The following is a 9,106-nucleotide window of genomic DNA, read 5'->3' as shown; positions in this document are numbered from 1 at the left end:
GAACCTAAACAGCATGATAAAAAGCAGAGATATCACCCTGCCAACAAAAGTCCGCATGGTCAAAGCAATGGTATTCCCAGTAGTCACGTATGGCTGCGAGAGTTGGACTATAAGGAAGGCCGAGTGCCGAAGAATAGATTCTTTTGAACTATGGTGCTGGAGAAGACTCTTGAGAGTCCCTTGGAAGAACAAATCAGTCAATCCTAAAAGAAATCTACCCCGACTGTTCCCTGGAAGGCCAGATAATGAAACTGAAACTCAAATACTTTGGCCACCCAATGAGAAGGGAGCACTCACTGGAGAAGACCCTGATGCTGGGAAAGATTGAAGGTCAAAGAAGACGGGGACGGCAAAGGATGCGATGGTTAGACAGTGTCATCGATGCAACGAACATGAAATTGAGCAAACTTCAGAGGACGGCGGAAGACAGGAGGGCCTGGCGGGAGATGGTCCATGGGGTCGCGAAGAGTCGGACTCGACTGTGCAACTGAACAACAACAACAGCCTCCGGGATGCTCGGAATGGAAGGAAAGGGGGCATTGCAAGCAGGTGAAGTTCAGTTTTCAAACACTGAAAAACTGAAGCATCCTGATTTTGAACTCTGGCCAGTTTGAACTTTGGATCTTTTCTGAGAGCCAGCCTGGTGTCGGGGTTAGGAGCACGGACTGTAATCTGGGAGGACCGGGTTTGATTCCCCACGCCTCCACATGCAGTTGCTGGTGTGGCCTTGGGTCAGTCACAAGTTGTTTCAGAGCTGTTCTCTCAGGAGCAGTTCTCAGTCAGAGCTCTCTCAGCCCCACCCGCCTCACAGGGTGTCTTGCGAGGAGGTGAAGGGAAAGGAGATTGGAAGCCACTCTGAGTTTCCTTCGGGTAGCGAAGGGCGGGGTATAAATCCAATCTCCTCTTCCTCCTCCTCCTCCTCCTCTTCTTCTTCTTCGGGGGGGGGGAGTTTGCACTCTGGGTCTTAAAACATGTTTTCTGCAGCAGTCCCCTTGCTTTATTCGATGAAGGGAAGAACCAAAAACACAGATTTTAAAAAGAGAGATTTCTCATCCTTTCAGGAAAGCCAGTGTCGTAGAGCAGAGGGCCAGATTGGGATCTAGGAGATCTACAGTGCAGTCTCTACTCAGCAGCAGGGGTGTGGCCAGCAAATTTTGGTTGGTGGGGCATGGGGAAATCGGTGTGTGGGGGGGGGACTCCGGCCACACGGCTGCTCCTCTTGCAGCAGCAGCAGCAGCAGCTCCGGCTCCACCATGACCTCGAGTCCTCTAGTTCTTTCGATTGGAGAGACTCGACTCCAGGGTGCTTTTCTGTTTGAGTTGGGGAGGGGGAGGACCTCCAACTTCTCCATTTTACATTTTGCAATTTTATTTTAGTTTTTGCAATTTCATTTCATTTCATTTTGTCATGTTTAGGAACCTGTTTATTTTTCAGCCTGGAAAAAAAAGAAAAATGAGACTGAAGCTTCCCTGACTGTGCCTAGGGTCATTTTGGAACACATCTTACATTACTTTTTTAAATTATTATTTGAGAGTCTTTGAATTTTTCTGGATTTCCTTTGAATTTTTTGTCTGAGAGGGGCAGCACTCATCTGTGGGGGGCATTGTCCCCAAATGCCCCCCATAGAGCCCGTTCAACAGTGAGGTTTGCTGGGTTATTCTCTCTGTCTCTCTCTCTCTCTCTCTCTCCCTCCCTCCCTCCCTCTCTCTCTCAGCTTTACCTACCTCACAAGGTTGTTCTGAGGATAAAACAGAGGAAGAAAGAATTCTGTTCACTGCCCTGAGCTCCTTACAGGAAGGATGAGATAAAAATGCTCCCTCTAAGCTGTGAGGAAAAAAATTCTACTTTGTGAGCTCCTGGTATTAAAGTTGTGAGCCAGCAATTTGGTTACTGCATAAATTAGTTTGCTCTGGAGCCCTCCTTCCTGATCTCAGACAAAAATGTGCGAGCCAGAGGCTAAAAAACTGTGAGCTAGCTCACACTGACTCAGCTTAGAGGGAACACTGGATGAGACAGATCCTGCAGTTACATTTCCTAATACATTTTCCTGGAGAAACCGAGTATTTTAAAGAGGCATTTGTTTGGAAGACGTGTAGGCCATGTTTCTATTTATAGGAGCCTCCAAAGTGGCAGATGATAAAAAGAAATGTAATAGAAAGAAGAAGAAAACGACGAGAGCCGTGAATGAATGCTAGTTTGCGTATGTGTGCGTAGATTCCAAGCCAGGGGAGGGGAGGGGTGGCAGAAGGATTACTCCAGCCCTGCAAGGGTTACTCACTCCTGGCCGCCGGCCACCCGCAGCCTCCAAAATAGCCACTCCACTTGACCTCCCGTTAAGTCCAGAGGCCATAAAATTTCAAGGTTTCTGGCGACTGGAGTCCAAAATGTTGACCGGTTGTGTATTTTTTGTAGGATTTAAATTCCTTGACTTCAGGCTTTATATAGCTGACCTGGATTTAGGATTATTATGATTAATATCTCTTATCCCAGCATTCCTTCCCTCCCACCTTTTAAAGTGTCTTCTTGGTTTGGAAGAGGCACAGTTTCCGCTCTTGCACGCTCGTCCTCTGCATGGAGGGGGGGGGTGTAGAGGGAACCTACGTACACGAATGCCCTTTCAGAGTTCTCCCTGGGCTACGTGAGCATTGGGGGGGGGGGTTGGTTAAGGATGCTTCCGAACTCATCTTCCTCCAAACTTCTCTGCAGATTTCAGCACTCCCAAGTTATTTGGCCTGGTTTCTAAAGCGGAAACGACGCACCTTCGCTCTGTTTTGATTCCCCGACGTTTGTAGAGAGAGCAATTGTGCAAGTGTTGATTGGCCCACACCTCTCAGTGACTTCCTTTCTTCGCATGCATTTAATTATTTATTCATTATTTATTTCATTCAATGTACAGACCGCCCCCCCTGCCCCCCGCAGGCTCAGGGCACTTTACAGCATTTCAATAAAGTACAATCAATCAGTGAACAGTTAAGATTATTAAAATCCCCAAAGCCCCACTGCTGGACCTCCTGATGGCACCTGGTATTTTTGGCCACCGTGTGACAGAGTGTTGGACTGGATGGGCCACTGGCCTGATCCAACATTGGCTTCTCTTATGTTCTTCTGTCTGGGGCAAGGGATGCTCTGTCTTCTTGGTGCTTGGGGGGGCAACAGTGGGGGGAGGGCTTCTAGTGTCCTGGCCCCACTGCTGGACTTCCTGATGGCACCTGGTATTCTTGGCCACTGTGTGACAGAAGAGTGTTGGACTGGATGGGCCTTTGGCCATCCAACATTGGCGTCTCTTATGTTCTTATGTTCTTAATCACGATTACAGGATGGTGCTTAAAACCAATTTCTAACCTTACCCCATGGGGGGGGGCAAAAGGAGGAGGGGGAAATGGTGCCACGGAGGGAGGGCCAGGTATGATGGAAACCATTGCTGTCCTCAACCACACACAGCCCTGATGGAATATCTCTGTTTTACAGACCCTGCGGAACTGAGAGCCAGTTTAGTGTAGTGGTTAAGAGCGCAGACTCTAATACTGGGAACTCGCAGTTTCAGTGTGTGGCTGCAAATGTCCGTGGTGACTCATGTAAAATGTAACGTGAAGTTTGGCCCTTAGCCAGACTTTGAAAGAGAAAGTAGTGAAGGCTATTACTGCTTTTGTAATATCTCTGTATTTAGAGATGTATAATTGAGAGCAGAAACAAGCACACAGGAGGCAGTACCAGGAGAAGGAGAGGAAGAGGAAGAAGAAGAAGAGTTGGATTTATACCCCACCCTTCACTAAGAGTCTCAGAGCTGCTTACAATCTCCTTGCCTTCCTTTCCCCACAACAGACACTCTGTCACCAATGTTCCCTCTATGCTGTGGAGTCTTCTGAGCAAAAATGCTACTTTGTGAGCTTCTGACATTAAAGTTGTGAGTGAGCAATTTGGCTACTGCATAAATTAGTTTGCTCTGGAGCAGTCCTTCCTGAGCTGAGACAAAAAAGGGTGAGTCAGCGGCTAAAAAACTGTGAGCTAGCTTAAACTAACTCAGCTTAGAGGGAACACTGGCCAGCACCCTGGCCAAAAAGGCCCTGGCTCCGCTCGAGGACAGCCAGATTTCTTTTGGGCTAGAGATCACCAGAAGTTTCTTCTCTCTACAGAGTAGTATTCTTCTGAGGGGGGGGGGGTTATCTCTCTTCTTTTGCCAGTGTGGATTTGACTCATTGCCCTGACCTGAATAACCCAGGCTAGGCTGAACTAATCAGATCTCAGCAGCTGAGCAGGGTTGGAATCACAGAATCGTAGAGTTGGAAGGGACCTCCAGGGTCATCTAGTGAAACCTCCGGCACAAGGCGGGAAATGCACAAATACTTCCCCGCACACACCCCAGTGACCCCTGTTCCATGCCCCAAAGGTGACAAAAAGCATCCAGGATCTCCAGTCAAACTGGCCTGGAGAAAAATGGCTTCCTGACCCCAAAGTTGGCCATGGTTAGTATTAGGATAAGAGACCTCCAAGGAATACAATGCAGAGGCAGGCAAGGGCAAGTCATCTCTGAATGTCTCTTGCCTTGAAAACCCTGTGAGGCAGCTATAAGACAGCTAGGACTCGCTGGCAAATAAAATAAAAAATCAATCATTGATGAACACTGCAAAAGTTACCTACCCGGCCGTGACTATGCTCACAGTTGTAGCAAGAGTCTTTTCGCATGGTGTTGCCACCTGTGCGCAAGAAGGCCTTGCGCATCAGTAAAATTCTGCATTAAAAGGATCCCCGGTAACAATGACACAAAAACAGCTCATGTGCAATGTTCTCTGATTGGTGCATCACTAACCACGTGGTTGGGAAAGATGCAAATTAGAAGAAAGGAATTCAGAGCTGTGCCTAATTGCACATGTGTTGATTCTGGGATGTATTTGAGAAATTCTCTTAGTTAAGATGGAATTCCCAGGGACTGGAATGCAGGGCAGAGAGGAATTCCAGGAAATAAAGGAACAAATCAGAGGAAATCCATTCGTCCTTCGTCTGGCCAGTACTATAGTGCGCATGTGTTGATTCTGGAATATATCTGAGAAATTCTTCTAGTTAAGATTTAGGATGAGAGACCTCCAAGGAATACCAGGGTTGCAATGCAAAGGCAGGCAAGGGCAAGTCATCTCTGAATGTCTCTTGCCTTGAAAACCCTGTGGTGCGGCTATAAGACAGCTAGGACTCTCTGGCAAATTAAAAAAAAATCAATCATTGATGAACACTGTAAAAGTTACCTACCTGACCGTGACTATGCTCACAGTTGTAGCAAGACTCTTTTCGCATGGTGTTGCCACCTGTGCGCAAGAAGGCCTTGCGCATCAGTAAAATTCTGCATTAAAAGGATCCCCGGTAACAATGACACAAAAACAGCTCATGTGCAATGTTCTCTGATTGGTGCATCACTAACCACGTGGGAAAGATGCAAATTAGAAGAAAGGAATTCAGAGCTGTCCCTCACTGCACATGTGTTGATTCTGGGATATATTTGAGAAATTCTCTTAGTTAAGATGGAATTCCCAGGGACTGGAATGCAGGGCAGAGAGGAATTCCAGGAAATAAAGGAACAAATCAGAGGAAATCCATTCGTCCTTCGTCTGGCCAGTACTATAGTGCGCATGTGTTGATTCTGGAATATATCTGAGAAATTCTTCTAGTTAAGATGGAATTCCCAGGGACTGGAATCCTGGGCAGAGATGGATTCCAGGAAATAAAGGGACAGATCAGAGGAAATCCATTTATCCTTCATCTGGCCAGAGCTTCGGTACTATAGTTTAATTGTCCATTTTAGCACCAGCACTGCCATGGCTCTGGCGCTGGGGCAACTTAAGGAATGGTTGCAGGGGTTTAGGGCTATTGTTTGCATGTATGGGGAAGCAACCATGGGGGGCAAAGGTTATTATCACCCACCACCCAACTGACAACAGAGCTGATCAGAAAGAAGGAAATCCAACATATGCAGGGTCAAAGTGAGAGACCTCCAGGGGTCATTTCCTGCAGGAGCGCACAGGAGCGGAGCTCTGGCAGTAAAGAGCCCAGGGGGCGGGCACATACAACAAGCCCCACCCCCTGCTCCCAGCAGCCCTCAGTCAGAGCAAGAAGCAGGCGGGTAAGTTACAGAACTCCCCCCGGCTTCCTGGTCCAAAACAGTCCAGTGGCACCTTTAAGACCAAGTTTTATTCAGGTACAAGCTCTCCCTCCTCAACGAGGACAGATCTGCTAGCAATCCAAAACAGTCCAGTGGAGCCTGAGCGTGAGTGTTGCCTTCTGACACACTTCCGGTGACGTCAGGGGCTGTGTGGCATATGCAAATGAGTTATGCTAATGAGTTATGCTAATGAGCTCCTGTGCCTCTTTTTCTATGAAATGACCCCTGGGGACCTCCATTGTTTGCAAGAATCACAGATTTCACACACGTTCACATCGAAATGCATGGGAATCCAGGGTCACTGGAGCAGTTCAATTTTGTACTCATTTGTTTGGGGAGATGCCAACTCAATAGGAAGTCCTACCAGAGCTGGGAGCAAGCAAGGATGTAGAAGGAAGAGGTCATTCTTCGCCCTGAGATTAGGAACCAGCCTGGGTGGTAGCACTGCAGTGAGGGAGCTAGCATAGAATAATAGAATCAGAGAGTTGGAAGGGACCTCCAGGGCCATCTAATCCAACCCCCTGGACGATGCAGGAAATTCACAACGACCTCCCCCCAACACAGGAGATGGCAAAAAAAAAAAAAACCTCCAGGATCCCTGGCCTGGAGAAAATTGCTTCCTGTCCCCAACGTGGTGATCAGCATTTCCCTGGGTGCGTAAGAAACTAGTCCTCTCTCCTTCTTCACAAGGTTGTTTTCTCTATGCAGGGATTTGTTTTGAACAGAGGAGCTGTCACGGCTCAGGTGGGGTTTCACCTGATGCTGCCACCACTCTGGTTCCAGGCTCCTCTGAGAAGGCCCAGAGCACCTTCCCGGGCCTTTAGACCTCCCTTTTGGCCAAATAACAGGCGTGAGGACCAGGCAGAGCGAACAATGAAAATAGTTTATTTTATAAGAGGTCAAACAACCAAGGTGCAGAATTATAGCAGTAAGTGGGTGAAAAGAAATCAAATGCCCTAACGCATTTAAATATATACTGTCCCTAGCTCACTATTCCAAGTGGCACTAGACTACTCACCCTTCCCCACAGCAGCCTCTCCTGGCCCTGTTCCCTGGGAAGAAGAACAGCTTTTTCCTGCTGCACCAGATCTTTTATTCCAAGCCCTCCTCTTTCCTATTGGTCAATTTTGGCTCCTACTGCTAGCCAGGCTCCCTGGGCCTAGTAGGCCTCTGGTGGCACAGGCCAGATTATGACAGGAGCATTCAAGCTCCTTTCTCCCCTGCCCCCCCGGGGGGGGGAGACTAACATGTCAGAGAAAAGGATCCTAATCCATCTTTCTTCAGCTTTTTTTTCTTCCAGCTTTTTCCACATGCAGTTTTTTTTAAATGGAGGCACAGTCACATTCCCTACATGTAGAAAGTTAGCCTGTCAGGGGAACGCATGCAGTATTGGGGGTCTAAGGTGCACTGATAGCCCCTGCTTCCCAGTACAAACCTGGGTTTATTCACACCACTTCTAGACGGCAACAAACACCAATTCCTGTCTCTCGAGCCTTCATTTTTTTGAAGAAGATGATGGTATCACTACCCAAAGGAGTCTCAGAGCGGCTTACAATCTCCTTTCCCTTCCTCTCCCCACAACAGGTAGGTGGGGCTGAGAGAGCTCTCTCGAGGACTGCTCCTGAGAGAACAGCTCTGAAAGAAGTTGTGACTGACCCAAGGTCACACCAGCAGCTGCATGTGGAGAAGTGGGGAATCAAACCCGGTCCTCCCAAGATTAGAGTCCGCACTCCTAACCACGACACCAAACTGGCACTAGAGTTAACTGAACAGCACCCAAGTGCATTGAAGTGTGCCGCAGGGCTATTTCTTTAACTTCCTGCAGGAGACTGCATCAGATTGCCTCGGTTCTTCCGTAGCCTGGTTTACGGGACAGCACAGCAAAACCACCTTGGGGGGGGGGGGGGGGGGGAATCGGAGGCCTTTCCTGCCCCTCACCCCCCCCGCACATTAGCACTTGGCTCCCTGTCCAGTGGATGGATGGCTCCCGCCGTTTCTGTGTGCCTCTGGTGCCTTGACTCATCTCCTCATTCCAAAGGGGTGAGAGGAGGCTTCGGAGACACCCAAGCCCTTCCCCTCTGCCAGCTACACCAGTGCAGATGTTGGAAGCTAAACCGTTCCAGCTGCTGCCAGTAAATGAGGCTTCCAGATGGAGAAGGCTGGGGGGGGGGAATGGTTGCCCACCTGAAAGATATTATGAGACTTTTCCTGCAAAAGAAAATAGGGGGCAGGGCATTAAAACCAACTCTGGCCGTTAGGTTCCAGAAACGGTGGACTGGCTCCACGTGATGTGTTCAGCAGCTGTTGGGCTGGATCCGGACGGAGTCTTTTGAACACTGGGATGGCTACCCTGCTTGGCAGAATGTGGGGAGTGACTCTGGATTTGCTGATCGGCTGCAAAAGCCCCGTGCAGACAACCCTCCAGAATTCTCCGACCTGTCACCCAGCTGTTCCCAAAGGAGAGCATGCCATGAGAGAATGCCTCGTCAGGCACGGCAAAGGCAAAAAAAAAAAAAGTTGTTAAAGACTCCCATGGGTCTGAGCTCAAAGGAGGCTGCCTGTGGATCTCTGCAGGATTACAAGCTCTAGCCTTAACTCCTCCCCATCAGCCCTTGCTGGGGCTGGGCAAGAGGCACTCCCAAAGGCCGACTGACTGGTCCACAATGACACTATGAGGTAGATCAGGAGGAGATTGGATTTATACCCCACCCTTCACTCGGAGTCTCAGAGCAGCTTACAATCTCCTTTCCCTTCCCCTCCCCACAGAAGACACCCTGTGAGGTAGGTGGGGCTGAGAGAGCTCTCTTGAGAACTGCCCTTGAGAGAACAGCTCTGAGAGGACTTGTGACTGAGAAAGGATGAGAAAGAAGTACTTTTGAGCAGGTTGAGAAAGAAGTCCTTTTCTCCCTTTCTCACAATACAAGAACTCGTGGGCACTCCATGAAATTGCTGAGCAGT

The sequence above is a fragment of the Gekko japonicus genome, unplaced genomic scaffold (assembly GCF_001447785.1).
Source record: "Gekko japonicus isolate JY-2015 unplaced genomic scaffold, Gekko_japonicus_V1.1 scaffold2092, whole genome shotgun sequence".
In the NCBI taxonomy this organism is placed as follows: Eukaryota; Metazoa; Chordata; class Lepidosauria; order Squamata; family Gekkonidae; genus Gekko; species Gekko japonicus.
This window is presented reverse-complemented; position numbering follows the sequence as displayed.